We start from the raw sequence: 20,676 nt of genomic DNA on the forward strand, positions 1-20,676 counted from the left end.
GCTTGCTTTAGGACATACAAGGCTTTATCTAATTTCACCACAATATTTGGCAAGTCAAGATCTTCAAACCCTAGAGGTTACTTAACATAGACTTCGTCCTTCGAATATCCATTTAGAAAAGAACTTTTAACATCCATCTAAAATAGTTTGAACCCCATATGTGTAGCAAAAGCAATTAGGATTCTGATTTCTTCAATTTTTGCCATTGGGGCAAAAGTCTCAGCATAATCAATTCCTTCTTCTTGATTGTATCCATGAACCACTAGTCTTGAATTTTTCCTTGTGATAGTCCTATGTTCATCCAGCTTATTTATGAACACCCATATAGTCACAATAATAGTTCTGTTGAGAGGTGTGGGACCAGGTGCCACACTTTACTTCTTTCAAACTGATGAAGCTCCTTCTGCAATGAGTTCACCCTGGCAGCATCCTTTAGAGCTTCTTTGATGTTCTCAGGTTCAATGGTGGAGATGAAAGCAGAAAATGCCACTAGATTTCTAGTCTTTGATCTAGTGTGCAATCCGGATTCCAATGGAGAGACAAGATTCTCCAAGGAATGAGAAGACTGATCTTTCCACCTTGACTTCCTCATAGTCTCTTTGTTGGGTTCAACAACTTGTTCTCCTTCTTTAGAACTTTCTTTGTTGGTTCTTCTCTTTTAGGAGCATCTGAGACAATAGAAGGACCAGGTTCTTCTGTAGCTTCTGCATCATTTTCTTCATTTGGAACCTTATCCACCATAGTCTTGCACCAGACTATCTCCTTGAATTTGCATTAGTTTTTCAAGTTCAAGATCATCCTTGTCTTCAAGGTTGTTCATTTCACCAGATTCATTGAAGATAACATGAACACTTTCCTCTATGCACAGAGTTCTCTTGTTGTAGACTAAGTATGCCTTGCTTGTCGAGGATTACCCCCACAAAGACTCATTCATCACCCTTTGGATTGAATTTTCCAAGATCATTCATACCATTGTTCAGCACAAAGCACTTGCAGCAAAAAGCCTTCAGATAACTGAGTGATGGCTTTCTTCCATTCAACAATTCATATGGATTTTTCTTGAGCACTGATCTGATGAGACATCTATTTGTAATATAGCAAGATGTATTTACCGTTTCTGCCCAAAAATACATTGCAAGACCTTAATTAATGAGCATCGTTCAATCAATATCCATTAGGGTTATGTTCTTCTTCTCAACAACCCCATTTTGCTGAGGAGTTCTAGGAGCACAAAAGTTATGATGAATTCCATGGTCAGGCGTAAAAACCTTTGATTTGGGCATTTTTGAACTCTGTACCATGGTCTGATCTGATCCCTGCAATCTTGCAATTCAGCTTCATCTAGATCATTTTTGCAAAGATAATTAATACCTGGGTTGTTTCATCCTATGTTCGCATGAACATGTTCTAGGTGAACCTTGAGAAGTCATCGACAACCACCAAAATGTATTTCTTCCCACCCCTGTTTTGAATTCTCATAGGCCCACACAAGTCGATTTGAAGAATTTCTAGTGGCCAGGCTTTGCTGATACCTTTATTTTTCTTAAAAGAAGACCTCGTTTACTTACCTCTTACGCAAGCATCACAGATTTTGTTCTCTACAAATTTCAGCTTGAGTAAGCCACATACTAGGTTCCTGAAATCAACTTATTCAATGATGAGAAGCTTCCATGTCCTAACCTTTTGTGCCACAAATGAACTTTGTAACGCTGAGCACTTAGGCATGTGAGATTATCTCCTTTTATATAAACAAGGTCCACAACATACATATTCTTAAACATTTTAGCTATAAGAATAACTTCTTTCGAAGTAAGGTTAGTGACGAAGCATTTATTTCACAAAAATCTCACTTCATTTCCTTTATCTCAAATCTGAGACACACTGAGAATGTTGTATTTTAACCCATTCAAATAGTACACATTATCTGTGGAGTGTTCCACAGATCTCCCAATCTTCCCAATGCCAAGGATGAACCTTTTCTTTTCTTTTCCAAATGACACACCACCACCTTGGTGTGCTTCCATAGAAAGGAAGTGATGTGCTTCTTCAGTCATATGCTCTGAGCAACCACTGTCCATGATCAAGCATTGACTGTTTCCTCCCTTCTGCAAAAAGAATCACTTGTTATATTTAGGAGCCCACATAAGATGGAGTTCCCAAACACTATCGCGAGGCTTGATGAGAAACCTCCCCATCCATGGTGACAAAGAGATCTCACTTAAACGATATCTACGACCAGTTGCTTTCCTTTTCTCAAATTTAAAGAAATTTTCTTGATTTTCTTTAGTCATTTTCAAGGATTCACAGTTTCTTTTCAAGTGACCATTTCTGCCACAATGAGTGCATAAACAGTTATCAGAGGTAGACATGTACTTGCTATGAGGGTTATAAGGGGGTTCTATCTTTTGACAACCTAAACCCTTACCACTATTAATTTCTGATTCACCAAGTTAGAAAGAATCTTTTAAGAATCAGTCCATTTCAAAGATTGATTTAGCTCATTTTGAACTTGACTTAAGTCCCTTACTAGCTATGAGTTTCTTTCAAGGGGGGCAACTAGTTTGGACTTAGAATATTTTAGACTCTCCTCTATATCAAGTTGAAAACTACTGAGCTTCATTTTTCCATTCTTAGAGGTTTCTAGTTCTTTCTTATGTTAACAACCCTCAGTCTCCAGAATACTCAGCCTAACATTCATTTCAGACATCTGAGAAATAAGGGCTGACTTTTCATCTAGACATCCAGGTTTTCACTTAAGACCATTTTTTCGTTTGTTAGTTGATCTACTGAGTTGATTAACACAATTGCAAGTTTTCTAAACCTTTTAATGGACATGGTGGCTATGTCACCCTTAAGGTCAAGAAGTGTAACCTCGTCCTTGTCATCTTCATCGTTAGTCATTTCCATCAATGAGAAGATGGAGTTGAATCTGTCCTCATAATCCTTGACTGCCATCATAGAGAAATCTTTATGGTGTTCTCCCTTTTCAGAATTACTAAAGGTGTTTCCCCCATATTGCAAAGGCCTTCTTCACCACTTGATGAGCATTAGCCTTTATCTTAACATGGTCAGGCACCCGGTCCCTTCTTCTTTCTTTGAAGTCTTGAAATTCATGCTTATGGCTCTAACAGTCTCTCATAATGTGCCCTGGATTTCTGCACTTATGACAGAGGTCATTCGTTTTTGTTGTTTTTCTATAGTTTCCCTTCTTTTGAAACCCTTCATGTTTTTTGACTATTTTTTTAATCCTTTTGGTCAAATAAGACATCTCATATTCATCTATGGAGTCATCATTTTGAGATACCTTTTGTGGTACTGAATTCTCCTTCTTTCCTTTCCTCTTGGATCAATCTTGCAGATTGCTTAACTGATGGGTCTGCAAGTTCTCGATCAGCTCATCCATTGTGAGAATCTTCAGATCTCTGCCTTCAGTAATTGCATTCACCTTGCTTTCCCATGACTTAGGAAGAACTCGAAGAATGTTTCAAACCTGATTACTTGGGTGAATGGGCTCACCAAGACACCTAAGTCTGTTAGTACTAGAGGTAAATCTGAAGTGCATCTCGTGGATAGTTTCATCCTCCTTCATAATGAAATTTTCATATTGAGTTGTCAGCATGACCACCTTTGACTCCTTGACCTGAGTTGTTCCTTCATGGGTTATCTTTAAGTAGTCCTATATTTCATCTGCTCCGATTCCATAGACCAACAACTTCTTTGCTTTGAATTTTTTGTCGATTTTCTTCCTGTCTGATTCATCGTACTCTCTTCTAAACTTAGGGGTCACTCGAGTTAGATCTCATTTCTTCATGTACTTGGTGGGGATGTAACGACTACTAAGTATTACATCCCACGACTCACCAACACAAATTCAGGTTGCCAATGGTAGTAATTTACCCATTACCAAGGCTGTGGATATTACTGAAACTTTCAAGAATGCTTTTGTATCACCAAAGCTCTCCACAAGTCTTATTTCAGTTGGTCAATTGGCAGAGAATAATTGTGATGTAAATTTTTCTCGTAATGGTTGCCTTTTGCAGGATCAAGTGTCGGGGATGAGAATCGCTAAGGGTCCTAAAGTTGGAAGATTGTTTCCTATACACTTTTTTATTCCTCTTGTTCTAGCTTCTATTTCTACCACTACTAAGAATGAGGTTTTATATAAACATCTAGGACAAACTTTCATGAATGTTTTTGTATCACCAAAGCTCTCCACAAGTCTTATTTCAGTTGTTCAATTGGTAGATAACAATTGTGACGTGAATTTTTCTCGTAATGGTTTCCTTTTTTCAAGATCAGGTGTCGGGGATGATAATCGCTAAGGGGCCTAAAGTTGGAAGAGTGTTTCCTATACATTTTTTTATTCCTCGTGTTCTAGCTTCCACTTCTACCACTACTAAGATTGAGGTTTTGCATAAACGTCTAGGACATCCAAATTATATTGTGTTGTGTCATTTGTCCAATTCTGGTTTATTGGGAAATAAAAATCAATTTTCAGCTGCTTCCTTTGATTGTTCTACTTGAAAATTAGGTAAAAGTAAAACTCCTCCTTTTCCTAATTTTGGTAGTCGTGCTGTAAAGTGTTTTGATGTCATTCATACTAGAATTTCCAGCTTTGATTTGCCACCATATATGTTGTTCTACCTCTTCTCTAATAGTCATCATTTTTCTCCAAAGATGTGATGTTCCACTGTTTCAGACTATTACAGGGTGTAGCGTCTTATAATAATTAATTTAATACAAAAAATATATTTCAACAAAATTAATTTTAAAAACTATTTAAATTAGTTGGATGACTTTCTAAGGGTGATATCAATAGTTGAACTGAGTGATTTCTAAGTCAAATACAAATAGCTGAGTGATTTTTGAGTTATAAAACAAAGTTGACTGACTTTCTAAGTGAGCTACTAGAAGTTAGGTGACTTTTGTTTATAAAACAAAGTTGAGTGACGTTTTAAGTGAATTATTCTAAGTTGAGCGTCTTTTATATTATAAAATAAAGTTGAGTGACTTTCTAAGTGGACTATTCAATTTTAATCAACTATATTTCACTATTATATTATATTATCATATTATATTAATATATTATTATACTTAGTTCCCGTTTGGTCATCCGATATGAAATTATAATTTGAAATCATGATATAAATTATGAGATGTAGTTGAAGTTTTATTTGGAAATGCAATTTGGACATTTTATGTTGTATATTTTTTCATAAACATAAAAATCTCATAATTTTTAAAACTATTAAGATTAACTCAATTATTTTTACAATTTTACCAAATAATAAAAAAATTATAAAATCGCATAATATACTATCACAAAGCTATTCTCAAATATTACATTATTGATCAAACTTTAATTCAATAAAAAAATAAAATTAAACATAAGTTGTAGTGTCTAGGCTTTAATATAATACTCCCACATACTATGGACAATCATCTCATATTGAACTAGCATTTCTCGAGTATATAACTGAGAAGACAAACCAACATTGTCACTTTGAGTCATTTGGTTGGTAAGTAAAGTTGATCAAAACTAGTGAATATAAATGGTAGAGTAGGAATTGATATGAATTAATAATAAAATTTGTGTTGGCGAGAATAATTTTTAGAAGAGATATAAATGGTTTAAAAGTAATGATATGAATTATAAATTTTATTTATATACGAAATAAATTGTTCGTAGATATAAATGTGGCATTGTTTTTATAAAATTTAAATTTATTTGTACAACTTTAAATTTGAAAAATCTCATAGCATGATTTGAAATTCTCAAATTAGCGTGAAATTACATGTCTAAACGTTGATTTCATGTAGTGATTTTATATCGCAATATGAAATCGCATATCCAAACGCCTCCTTAAAGACCCTAGCTAAAATATTGAAAGAAACAAAAAAACCTATTAAAGTTGAGTGACTGTAATACCCTTTCTAAAACAAAATAAATTATTTCTTCACAAACCTTATAAACTAAATTAATCATTAATAGTAATAATGTTAAAAAATGTAACAATTTTTTTTCACATGCCACATTAAAAGTAAATATATTATAAGTAATTTATAAATATTATCGCACATTCATGGTATGAATACGAAAGGGAAAAATTATTCATATCATTCATACAATACATTCATTGTACGAATACAAAAAGGGAAATTATTCAATTTAGGTCTTCCATCTTCCAATTAATGTATAAATGAAATGTACTTTTTTTTTTCTTTTGGGGGAATATTTTTTTAATCCCTTTTGACGACTTAATATACAATGTGTTTGTTACCTGAAAAGTTACATAGAATTTTTGAGAATTTCAAACAAGTAATATTAAGGAGTTTTGAAAGGTTCCCGAAGTGGTGTTATTATTTCTAAGTTATATGTAGCTCAATTAATTAATATTTCCACAACAAGACTTTTGCAACTTGTTTCTTACATTTCTTATATATATATATATATATATATATATTTCCTCTGGCCTCCATCTAAAAGCTTGTCATAAATCATTAATGGTAGACCAAATTGTAACACAAGCATGCATACAAAGTCAAGATTAGTCAAAATTAAATGTTTCTGGATAAAGAAATAGTTCAAATCTCATGGATCAGTTTAATATAAATTATTCTTTCATAGATACTCTTGTTTAATTATAATTCATAAATCGGGTCATCAAAACTGTTTGTTCAGAATCAAAGAAATGAACCAAACCCGGCTCATCTCAATAATAAAAAGAAATATAAACAATAAAAGGAAACTCTACTAGCTTTTTGAGGGGCTTCTTGACTGATTTTTCCTCTTCTAATCCCTTTTTTCCATCGCCGCCACACTGACCTACTCCTCTGGTGAGTGAGGTGCCCTTGAGGTTTAGAGATATAGGCTATGGTTGATCGGAGCTGGGTTCACACAACATCATTGAGAGTCTCCAATTTCTTCTTGCTCTGGTAGGGAGACCTTATTATTTTGTATTCAATTCTTGTGTTGATTATTTTATCTGTTTAATTCTTTAGTTTGTTGGATTTGATCCTGATGTGTATAATCTTGTTCCAATTCTAATGAAGCTACATACTTTATCCTCTTTATCTCAAATATATCCTAATCGACTTCACGTACGTCTCCTAAGATTTTAGATAATTTACCATTTATCAAGTCTTTTATTTGATTGCTAATCTCATATCAAAATTAATATTACCATCTAAAGGTTAGACTGCTGGAATGTATGTGTCCACTAGTTGTCACGCCCCGAGCTACCCTCGAGACGCGGACACGGAACCTAGGACCACAAGTAATCCCAAGCTAACCCTGCTGGCATGATCATGAGCATACTAAAGATATTAAACTGATGCGGAAGCTAAATCATAAATAAATCTGAAAAGATGGGGAATACCCATATACTATAGCTGAATATATCAAATCTGAGAGTTTAATACAAAAGAAATATCAAACTCAACACACTAAGCTGAATCTAACTATGTCTGAAATAAGCCTCTAAACTGACTAGAAATGTTGGGACATGCCCCAACTAGATCTAGCAAAACTGAAACTAAAGACTAAAAGCAATAAAGATAAACATGTCACTAGTCCTCGAAGAATGAGGACTCACCACTGATGTTGCTGAACTGGAGATCGGGAACCGATCTAAGCGTGATCTGGATACTGAGAACCTGAACCTACATCACGAGAAGATATAGCGCACGTATGCGTCAGTACTTGAAAGGTACTTAGCATGCAGGATAGAGTAAAGATGAAATAACATATAACTGAACAAAGCAATAAAGCAATGAAATAATCTGGACATGATATAGATACTGAATACTGAGCTAACTGAATGCAATGACCAATTTATAATATGCTGACTGAACACTGAATGAACTGTAAATGTGGTCAATGCAATAGAGTCTGACTGAACTGTGGAAGCTACTAATAACCGACATAAAACCACATGAGCTAAATGTGGAGTCCGATGTATACGCCCCATCGAGAGGACCTAATATACCCTGCCAGAGGTATAGAGGCATGCTGGCGTGATCACTAAACTGATGTTGCCCACAGAGGGGACTTACACCTACGTGACTCGTAGTTCTGGGACTATATGGGTACGCTGAAACCCTAGTCCAACTCGGTATTATGCTACTCCCAATGAATTAAGTAGTTAACTTGTTATGACTGAATTTCTGTAAATACTGGATAGCTCGAACTAAACATGCAAACTGAGAATGCAACAATTAATCTGATAATGATGCATTCATAAACTGAGGCACGTATAACTGAATACTGAAATATCTAACCTAGCATGTGTAATTCAAGAACTAAAGAAATATATAGCTAGGGTTCTGAAATTCATGCGATAAACTGAGCAATAACATGATAATCTGATTTGGAACATTTAAATAACTAACTCATGATGATCTGTTCAAATTCTAGAAACCCTAGGTCTGTTCATAATTATGGAATCAAGAATCTGACTGAATTCTAGGGACCTAATGGGCGAAAGGAACCCACTAGTGAAATCCCACATACCTGGTGACGAATTCCACGGAGAAATCTTTCGATTTCGGGGCTGGAACTGAAGGAAACTTGCTGCGTTCTTGAACTAGGGTTCTTGACCTCTTTTCTGCTCTTAGCGTTCTAATTCTTCTAAGTTTGATTAATGATTTGACTTAGGTAAGTTCTAGTTATGTTTCTAGGTTTAAACTGATTAAAATCTCATGATTTAGGGTCTAAACGACGTATCTTAGGGGTTAAACGAAAAAGGAAAAGACCAAAAGACCCCTAAATTAACTGTTGTCGGAGTGATCGACGGAATGGACTGACGGTCCGTCAATCAATCGACGGTCCGTCGATTGGGTCCGTAGGTCGAGCTGCCCGATAGGGCTTCACTAAAACGGGCAAAACTTTTTACTCGGAGGTTGGAATTTAGCAAACTTGGTGGCGTTCGAAAGATAACTCAATTATCTATCTAACCATAGGTAATGGGACACATAATTCATTTTGTGCTAAAAGTTATGACCATCTGAAGTTGACCCATTAGAATTTTCAGCTAACTGGCTGCTAACCTTTGATCTACGGTCAGACCTACGGACCATGGATCGAACGACGGTCCATGCTGGTCAACCGTAGTTCGTGTCAGAGGCTGGGTAAAGGAGGTCTTGATCCACGGACACAGACCACGGACCGTGGTCTGATCTACGGACCGTGGGTCTGTCCGTGAGTCAGGACTTAGCCAATTTCCTGAGCTGGTTTGGGGAGGGGTTGCAGTGGTGAACCACGGACCACCAGCACGGGCCGTGGTCTGACCTACGGTCCGTGGATGGTGACCGTAAGTTGCACCTGCAACTTCTCAAAATCTGCATTTTCGTCTGTTTCGAATACGGGGTGTTACACTAGTGATCATTGGACTAGGTTCTTTGATAGAGTAATAGTGCGGAAACTGAATAACTCAAGTTAAATCAGGCACAAGAGTTTTACGTAGAAATCTCATTGCTCAAGGGAGTAAAACCACGCCCCGTCACACATGATATTCAACTACTTTCACTAATCTCAAGCAAATGTGAATCCAGATTCCAACTACAACAATGAGACTAAACTCTTAATCTGACACTAAGTAATCCCTCTATTACTTACCAAGCCAAAGCAATGCATCCATTGCCCACTATAATAATTACCACAAATTTATATAGACTTCAACACCTAAGACACACAATTAACTATAACTGTGTTCTTACAACAATACACACAAACGTTTTTAAACGTTTCTTTATGAATGTGAAACGAATCCTACAAGTTTAGCGCAAAACAAGCACTCAACAACACCAGCATATAAAGATTGCTCTTCTTTGGTCTATCTGGTTCCTTGTTGTATGAGTACTTTTATGCTTGAGTTCTTGATATGGAATTTTCTCTTGCTTTAACGGAATGAATGTAAAGTTGTGTGTTACTTTGAATATGTCTATCAACAAGGAGATTTATTGGCCAATGAACAAACAACCTCATCTGCTCCTATTGGTTAAGTACGCTCACCTGCTCACCAACTAGCTGACACGTTAGCTTTACAGTTGTACATCCTTTTGAACCTAGACGAGAACACTCTACTAGGGACCTAGTCCCTACATTTGTGAGGATCATCAAAACACCTAGAATACAACATACGCCATCTAAAGTTTATACTAATTCTTTTATTTTATTGATGCATGAAACTATTTTGTGTGTATTACTTGGATAAGGTGCTACATCATTCGGAAGGGTTTAGTGATCTTGTAACTATTGTATCTTAGTTACAAGATTCGCTTTGCACTATTTTTGTCCCTCTACATGTTTTAACCAAAAGAATAACTTAGTTATGGATCAATGATAAATTAAAAGAACTAATAATATCATATTTCTAGAAAACACAACAATTAATCACTCACATCAACACATAAAAGAGAAATGTCACTGTTAAGATCTTCATCCTTGGAAATGTGCACCAATGGTTGCATTGGACCATTATTAGACTACACATCCCATTGGCTCCCTGTTTTATTATTAATGAAGAATTCAAACAAGTATTATTGTTTCATGGTAACCTAATTGTCTTTGTGGCACTTAACACTACACCAATAGGTTTACCTAGATCACTAATGTTTGTCCTTGTCATCAACTTTGGATATTCTTCATTTTCTAATTGAATTATTTTCCACTTGTGAGTAGTTTCACAAACCCTTGCACAAAAATTACGAGTCATACGTTGAGCCAACATCCACATACCTATCTCATCCTTTGAACCAACTGACATACATGAAATATCATCAGAATCATTTTTTTTTAATCAATACTCAAAAGTGTAAAAAAAAGGGCACAAAGGATTTGCATGATTACTTGTGGGATCAACAAATCTTTTGTGCCCTTTTTTACACTTTTGAGTATTGATAAAAAAAATTGGATTGTGATGATATTTCATTTATGGTAGTTGGTTCAAAGGATGAGATAGGTATGTGGATTTTAGCTCAACGCATGACTCACAATTTTTGTGTAGGGGTTTGTGCAACTACTCACAAGTGGAAAATAATTCAATTAGAAAATGGAGAATATTCCAATTGCAAGTTGATGACGAGGATGAACATTGGTGATATGAGTGAATCTATTGGTGTAGTGTTGAGTGTCAGAAACAGAATTAGGTTACCCATGGAACAACAACACTTGTTTGAATTCTTCATTAATAATAAAAGAAGGAGCAAATGGGATGTCTTGTCCTATAATGGTCTAATGCAACAGTTGGTGCACATTTCCAAGGATTCAAATCTTAATAGTGACATTTCTCTTTTATGCACTAATGTGTGTGACTAATTGTTGTGTTTTCTAGAAATATGATATTATTAGTTATTTTAATTTTTCGTTGATCTATAACTAAGTTATTCTTTTGGTTTGAACATGTAGGGGGATCATTATTAGACAAGACATCCCATTGTTCCTTGTTTTATTATTTTTAATTTACCTAGAAATTCTCCTTTTCAGAGATCTATTGTTTATTTTGATTTTGCTTTACATTGAATGGTCTTGATATCAAGCCAACTTAATATTAAAATGAGTAAAAACTAGCATAAATCTGAACCTCAAATTTGGTGGCAAATCCTACCGTTTGAGAGTGATGTCTTCAGAATAATGATAGTTTTTAAGGTTATCATTTTGAATAGTAAAATGATAGAAGTGGGATGAAGCGGTTGTAGAACAAAATAAAACATATTCTTACCTAAAAGAAGTGCATTCAGTAGCATTTGGTACAAAAATATTCTTGTAATATTCTAAATCATAAAAATATATATTTTCCAAGGCTTCAACTTGAAGTGTTTCACTCATATTTACTACAAAAAGTGACTTAAGTTATAAGTTTGACATATTTAAAATTGCAATTTCTTCCCTTAAAACCATTGTTCAACAGCTTTAGGTTTATAACTCTCCCAAACATTTTATCGAAAAGTGCAGGAATTACTTGTCCTCACAAGAATGTAAATCACTCACATCACCATAATTTTTCATGAAAACTACATGTAAGAAATCCTTTCAATAGTTATAGCATAATCTTTAAGGATTACTTACAAAGAGATAAATAAAGCTGGTGGAACGCTTCTCATAGTTTATATACCTACTTTTTTACTTGTTTGTAAAGGTGGCAAGCTTTTTGAGGCGGTGGGACAGTTTTGGGTGAGTTTTCCTGATTTGGAACTTTTGTATGGAAATGGTTGACTTTGATCACCATTATTGGTAAACAAACTCGAATGGCAATTTCATCAACGTTGTTAGCTCCGAGACGTTGAGTTTGGCCTAGTAGGACCTTTGGTACATATGTCATTGTGGCCCGGTTGATTTCAGAATGCTTGGTTAGTTGATTGTTTTTAGTTGTTTTGGTGGTATTGTTTACTTTGGTCAACATTTTATTGAGAGAGCCTTTGTTAGTTGTTCAAACAATTTTGTTGATGCATTCGGTTTGCATCAATGGCAGGTTCGGTTTTATCCCAAGCTGGTGATGCATTCGCTCTCACGAAGTTCACTTTAGTGGAGCTTTTCCTATAGTGAACCAGCTGCATCGACAAAAGTTGGTGACTTCAGTAGGGAGCCACACTTGCGGATCCCTATCACTAGTGTAGATTCGTGCCTATGGTTGGCCTTCGCCTCTGTAGAGCCGAATGAATCTGGTGAGCTCTCTTGTTGTAAACTTTTTTTTGTACTAGGAGCATCATACTTGCGGTCACGGGTCCGCTAGATTGACGATCGATGATTGTTTTATATCTCTTCTTCTCTTTTTCTCAAATCAGTGTGTAATAAACCCCATTGTTGTGAGCTTAGTTTGAGTGTTGTTGCTCATTTCTTATCCATTTCTTCCGGTTCAAAGGTGAATTTCTTCCCCTTTGTCTTCTATATCGTTTTTAAGTTTCAATTTCATAAATCATTCTTGTTTTAGATCTCAAATTCTTTCATTTTCAATTCTTCAAAGTAGCAGTTTTGGACCATTTGTGGACAAAAGCGAAGGGATGGCATTACACTTTTTGCAACAAATGAGATCAGAATTCTAGAGTTTATTTAAAAGACATATTGGTCACTTGGAAATCTGCACTGACAACTTGAAATTGAGTTTTGGTGTTTTGAGTCACCTTTCGAGTCACCTTGTTGTTATTGAATAAATCATCTAATATGAGTCATACCGAGTATACATTTCCTTATTAGATACAGTCTCTTTCATGTACTAAAATATTAGTTGATTATCAAACACAATCTTTACAAATACATAATGGTCCACTAATAACACTTAGAATTCTTGATCATAGTCAAAGCATGTTAACAACATTCTCAACATTATTTATACAAGAGAAAACAAGTAATAACATAAACATATATCTAAATGAGCTCAAAGAGTCTATTCCATAATCATATTACATTCCTTACGTAACAACTTTCATTGCCATCAATGATGACCATTCTTTCAACATGTTCAACAAATGATTTGGGAAATAGTATAGTCCTTCCTTTGTCACTTTTTGTTTATGGACTTGTTTAACTGAAAAGCATTTTAATTCTATATGCTTGACACCCTTTGAATATTTGAAATTTTTAGACAAGAAAACTATTTCAATAGTATGACAATAAACATTTAGTGGCCTGGAAATATTGTCAACTAGTCCAAGTCCTGAAATGAAGTTATGCAGCCAATTAGTCTAAAGTGTAGCCTCAAAGAATGTCACAAACGCATCTTCCATAGTGGATATAACTATAACATACTCTTCACACTCTTTCATGACTTCCTCCTCCAGCTAATACAAATAAATATCCAAATTTCAATTTTCTTGTATCCACACAACCAACATAATCGGAATCTGAATATCCAAACAAGGCTAAACATCTTCCTAAATCTTACATCAAAATAGCTAGCTAATTATGAAATTTTATATTAGAATACACACTAAGATCCTAGCTTCTCCGGGAATGTCACGACCCAAAATCGGACGTGATGGCACTTGTCCTATACGACCAAGACAAGTCAGCCTATTCCCCAACATAAATCGAAAATACAGAAGTGAAACATAATGAAAGCCTAATACAATTTCAGTTACACGGATAACATAGCATAACTCAAATATAACCCCAAGACCTAGTTTTCACGTGTACAAGCCTCTAGTGTAATACAATAGATTCGGAAGAAGTACAAGTCTGAATTTCATTATTTGTAGAACAGAACAAGAATATAATAAAACAGTACGACCTACAATAGACAATCAAACCTAGCAATCCCTAAGTAAAGCAATATTGAACAAAAGTACTCCAACTGAACCTCCAGACTACGACCTACAATAGACAATCAGCCCAACCTAGCAGTTCTTAGAAATGCAATAGAGCGCGAATAGAATATCACAACTTGAACCTCAATATACACTATACATAGTCAAATCATCACAATTTTTCACAATTTAATAACCACGATAACATTTCATCAATCACAACGAAGAAGAATCAAACGGAGTGCAATGCAATGAAGTTTAGTGTCATATAGCGTGGTGCATGTCTGTCCTAATGATACACACCCATTGTCTCTTAGTTCGGGACCCATAGGGAACATATCCGTCCATGCACCTACCACAAATTGTGTGGCTCGACCCTTCAATATAGAATCTTCCACGGATCGTGTGGCCCGTCCCCTATTTCTCATCATTTTTCCCAAGGCCTTGACACACAGTTGCATAACATCACTACAAATATATATGTGCAAATAATCGATGAGAAATGATAACAATCCACATAACAACGAGATGATACAGAAAATCTTGACATAATATTAAGGGTAAGTCTGGTCAAATGTTCAACCATTCATGGTTCTTTTATTTTCAAAATATTACTAAGACATTTCATATCAGGGTATCTACACAATTCTTCTTTTACCCCACATTATCATTATTAGAACATAATCATTATTCAACCAATACTCTAAAGTACGTCAAACCCTTCACCTCTTCCCATTAATCCTAATAAAAAAATGGAATACAAGAATCAATATACGTAAAAAGAAGTCAAAAGATTTACTTATCTCAAGAAATCAAACAATCACTCTAGGACTTGAGTCTTCCCTTTCATTGGGCCTCCAAACTAACACAATCTATTCAATTAGGTAATTACAGCAAGAACTTGAAATTAACAATGCCCATAACAAAGACTTTGGATATCTGGGCCAAATTGACGCAAAAACCCATTTCCAAAAACGAGGGTTAAATCTAGAAGTTTGTATAAAATCATGTTGCCAAAGTAATTTAGAACTCACCGGTAAAAATCAATAAAAAATGGAGTTGAAATCAATCTTAAGTCACCACTTTCATTAAAGGGTTTAATTTTTGAAAAACCCACCAATTGACAATTCAAAAACAAGACTTAGATGTTTAAAATTATAAAGAATCAATGAGAAAGAAGGTTTAGGGTAAAAAATATTGACTTTATTGTTTATCTTGAAAACCACCTTGAACATGCCTGTATCGGGATTTTAGGGTTCAATAATGGTGAAGTGGGCTTGAAACCCCGACTTTTGGGAAAATAACAATATTTAGGCTGATTTTACTCTTCACAATCGTGACCCCAAAGCCTTGTAATCGTGATTAGTTAAATGGTCAACTCATTTATTGACCATCACGGTTGGGCCTCATGCGATTACAATGACAAAGATATTTATTCTATGTGATCGTGGCAGGCTCCATGTGATCACGACACCCACAAAACTAACCATACACGATCACAAGAGGGAGCCTGGCAATTGCAATGCACAAGAAGCCTACACTAGAACACAACAATCCAGCAACACAACACTCAATAAACAAGACACTGAAAGGACCCTCGAGATTCGTTCGGAACCCCAAGTACTCAAATGATGTATGCTACCCAATTGAACTCGACGTTCCAAACTCAATGGAATCATATAAACACGGATTCAAGGTCTCTTTGACCTGAAACCCATGAAAGTCACAACAAACTAACTTAACACTTCAAATTACCAAATTGCCCTCGGAGCCTCTAAATATTCAACCAAGACCTTACCTTAAACCAAAAATTATCCCCCAAATCCAACAAAATCGTCAGAAATCCAATTTGAGTGTTCCAACACTAAATGTTAACCAAAATCAACTTATAGTATAAAATCACTTAAACTTCCAACTTATTGGCTCAAACCCAAGATAAAGATCCGAAACAAAAACGACCACACTAGTAGACCAAATATCACATTCTAAAGCTAATGGAACTGATCAAATTCATTTTGAGACTCCAAACTCCAGTTGTTACCAAAAACATCTTTTTAACAACGTTAAACCTTTCAAACTGAAAACTTCCAAAAATAACAACTTTTCAATCAACTTTAAGACCAACTTTACAAACTGATCAAGCATGACTTAGGGTAACTATTATGAGGAGTAAGATGGAAATTTTCAGAGAATTTCCAAAAATAACCTTCTAGGTCATTACATTAGCCACCACAAAAAAAACATATTCCTCGACTATAAAGTAAATGAAAGTACCCGAAGCTTTGAAAAGTTGACGATATTTGGCAGGCATGTAAGAATTTGTCTCCCAATTCGCTTCCCCAACTGAACAATGCTTTCACTGCACCTTCACTGAAGCAATTTTCTTTGTCCTAAACTTTTGAATTCCTGCCTATCCAAGATGGCCATGGGATCCTCCTCAAATGAAAAAACTGAACCCAACACCATTGAATCGAGTGAAATCACATGAGGCTAATCTAGGACATACTTACGAAGCATGGAAACGTGGAAAATAACATTCACATCTGACAAGTTAGGTGACAAGGCTAACTTATATGCCACTTCTCCAATCCACCCCGAATTCACAAAAGATCCAATGAATCTAGGGCTAGGATTTTCCTTCTTCCTAAATCTCATGACACCTTCATGAGTGAGACTAGAGGCCAAACATGATTGCCCTCTATAAACTCCAAAACTCAAACCCTCGTATTCGTAGAACTTTTTTGTCAACTCTAAGTTGTCAACAACCTACCCTGAATCAAACAAACATGTTTCATAGCATCTCTAAGAATGTTTTTATCCAATGAGTCAATCTTAACTGCATCAAACCATCCAATCGAAGATCTATACCTCCTACCATACAACACCTCAAATGGGGCCATCTGAATACTTGAATGATAGTTGTTGTTGTAGGCATATTTTTCTAGGGCAAATGTTGATTCTAACAAGCACTAAAATAAATCACACACGGTCAAAACTGTGGAATAAGATAGGTGAATAATTTTATTCATATTTTTCTATGTCCTATACAAGGCTTTATATACATGAGAGATTGAATCACCTAGATCCCATGAAATCTGGGATTCTATAAAATCATATATTTTACTAAAAAGAAGAAAAAGATATTCTAGATTACAACAATTATCTTTAAGATCTTAAGGGATCAAAACTTGATATGGAGAATATCCTCTATTAGCCAACACTCCCCCTCAAGCGGGTGAATGGATATCTTCCATTCCTAGCTTGCTTATTAGATCTTGAAACACATTATTTGGCAGTCCTTTTGTTAAAACATCGGCCACCTGATCTTTTGTAGATACAAATGGCGTACAAATGAGTCCGTTATCTAATTTCTCCTTAATGAAATGTCTATCTACCTCAATATGCTTAGTGCGATCATGTTGTACAAGATTATGAGCTATACTTATTGCTGATTTATTGTCACAATATAGTCTCATAGGTCCTTCTCATCTTATCTTCAAATCATCAAGGATTATCTTTAACCATAACAACTCACAAGCTCCCATAGCCATAGATCTAAACTCTGATTCTGCACTTGATCTGGCTACTACATTTTGTTTTTTACTCCTCCAAGTCACCAGATTTCCTCCTAAAAAAATGCAATATCCATAACTTGACCTTCGATCTACTAATGAACCAGCATAGTCTGCATCAGTATAAGCTTCTAAAACCATGTCTCATCCTCTTTTGAATAGTATTCCTTTTCCTGGACTTCCTTTAAGATATTGTAGAATCCTGTTGACAGCTTGAAGATGCATTTCTCTAGGATCATGCATAAATTGGCTAACAACACTTACAACAAATGCAATGCCCGGCCTTGTATGGGACAAGTAAATCAATTTCCCTACAAGCCTTTGATAAAAGCCTTTATCTACCACAGAATCTTCTGGAGCATTGCACAATCTATGATTATATTCAATTGGTGTAGCCACTGGTTTACACCCTAATGTTCCTGTTTCCTTTAGCAAATCAAACACATATTTTTGTTGGAAAATAAAGATTCCTTGTTTTGAGTGTGCCATTTCTATTCCCAAAAAATACTTTAATTTTCCAAGCTCTTTGATGTCAAATTCCTTGAGTAAATACCTCTTTAAATTTTGTAGCTCCTCTGAATCATCACCTGTTACTATGATGTCATCAACATAAACTAATAATGTTGTCACTTTTCCTGTTTCTGAGTGTCGTATGAACAAGGTATGGTCTCCTTAACTTTGTCGATACCCTAGCTTGATCATAACCTTTGTAAATCTTCCAAACCATGCACGAGGTGATTGCTTTAGTCCATAGAGTTCCTTCTTCAGTCTGCACACCCCTCCCTTCTTGCTTTCAAAACTAGGTGGCACCTCCATATAGATCTCCTCATCCAAGTGTCCATGTAAAAAGGCATTTTTTTACATCAAATTGTTGTAGGTTCCAATTAGAAACTGCAGTCAATGACAATAAGATTCTCACTGTATTCATTTTTGCCACAGGGGAAAAAGTCTCCAAATAATCAATTCCATAGGTTTGTGTATAACCCTTTGCTACCAAACGTGCTTAAAATCTTTCTATGGACCCATCTGACTTATATTTCACAGTAAACACCCATTTGCACCCGACCAACTTCTTCCTTTCTAGTAATTCCACAATTTCCCAAGTTTTGGTTTTTTCCAACGCTTCCATTTCAACCTTCATAGCTTTCTCCCACTCTTTGTTACTTAATGCTTTAGACAAATTTTTGGGGAAAGGAATTGTGTGGAGGTTATAGAGAAAAGTTTTATGTTTTGGGGATAGATTTTGATATGTCACGAAAAGGCTCAAAGGGTGTTGTGTGCAAGTTCTGGTTCCTTTTCTGAGGGCAATGGGAAGGTCAAAATCATTAGGTTGGTTAGGTTCTTCATGATCAGTTTGGTTTGGTGTTTTTGATGGTTCAACAGGTGTAGGATGGGTACTAGGAGTAGTAACCTTAGGAGATGATTGCAGCTGAGTAGTTTGATCAGTTAGCCTCTTTCTTCTGGAATAAACTTGCAATGGTAGATTATTTTCTAGAATTCCATTATCTATATCCAGATTAGGAGACTCAATGAGTTCATTTGGATTTAGAGTCTCAGGTGACCAAAGAAATGATGACTCGGGCAAGGATTTGACACGACTAGAAATAGAAAAATCAAATAGTGACAAGTCTAGAGGTCCCTCTCCCTTCGACGACTCCCTCTGATTGTAAGAATGACCAAAAAAGGATTCACTCTCATCAAATGTAACATCAGCTGAAACAAAGAATTTCTTTAATTATGGTTGATAACACTTGTAACCTTTTTGAGTAGGAGAATATCCTATGAAAACACATTTAAGAGCACGTGGGTCTAATTTGCTTCTATTTTGAGAATGAATATGAACATAGGCAACACTCCCAAAGATTCTAGGAACCAATTTATTGCACATTTCAAAAATCGGAAAGAAATTCCTAAGAGTATCAAGTGGACTTTTAAAGTTCAGAATTCTTGATGGCATTCTGTTACTAAGATGTGCAGCAGTTAGGACAGCTTCCCCCCAATACTGTTTTGGCACCCTTTTATGAAACAATAGTGATCTAGTAATGTCAAGTAACAGACCGTTTCTTCTCTCTGCTATCCCATTTTGTTGAGGAATATTGACACATGAAGATTCATGAATAATTCCCTCTTTTTGGAAGAAAACAGAGAGTGTTTGATTGAAGTAGTCTTTGGCATTATCAGATCAAAATCTTTTAATAGGCACATCATATTGGGTTTTGATCAGATTAAAAAAAGGTTGGAAGAATTCGACTAACATCTAATTTTTGCTTTAGCAAATAGATCAACGTTACTCTTGTACAATCATCAATGAATGACACAAACAATCTAGCACCAGAAATATTAAGAATGGGAAAGGGTCCCCAAATATCACTATGAATAAGAGAAAAAGGAGTTTGACTTCTTTTGTGACTAATTGGATAGGAAATCCGTTTGTGTTTTGCAATTTCACAATCATCACAATGAAAAGACTCAAAATCAAATCTTTGAACAAAGATGGAAATATCATTTTGATTACATAAAAGGAAGGATGACCTAACCGATGATGATAAAGCCATACTTTTTCTTTATTGGACATAACAGATTCAGACAAGAATGAACTTGATAAGGAATTCTTAGTTGTATCTCCCCCATCGTGGACATCCAGACAATAAAGACCACCTTTCTCACTAGCACACCCAATCATCTCCTTCATGTTATGTTCCTGAAATAAGCAATATGAAGGGAAGAAAGTTACTTGGCATTTGGAATCTTTGGTGAGTTTCTGGATAGAAATGAGATTTGCATATAACTTTGGGACATGAAGGACATCTTTAAGTATCAAGGATTTCCCCAGTGGTATGTCTCCTTGTCCACTTACAGTAAT

The sequence above is a fragment of the Solanum verrucosum genome, unplaced genomic scaffold, assembly GCF_900185275.1.
Source record: "Solanum verrucosum unplaced genomic scaffold, falcon-dt-bn FXZP01001237.1, whole genome shotgun sequence".
NCBI lineage: Eukaryota > Viridiplantae > Streptophyta > Magnoliopsida > Solanales > Solanaceae > Solanum > Solanum verrucosum.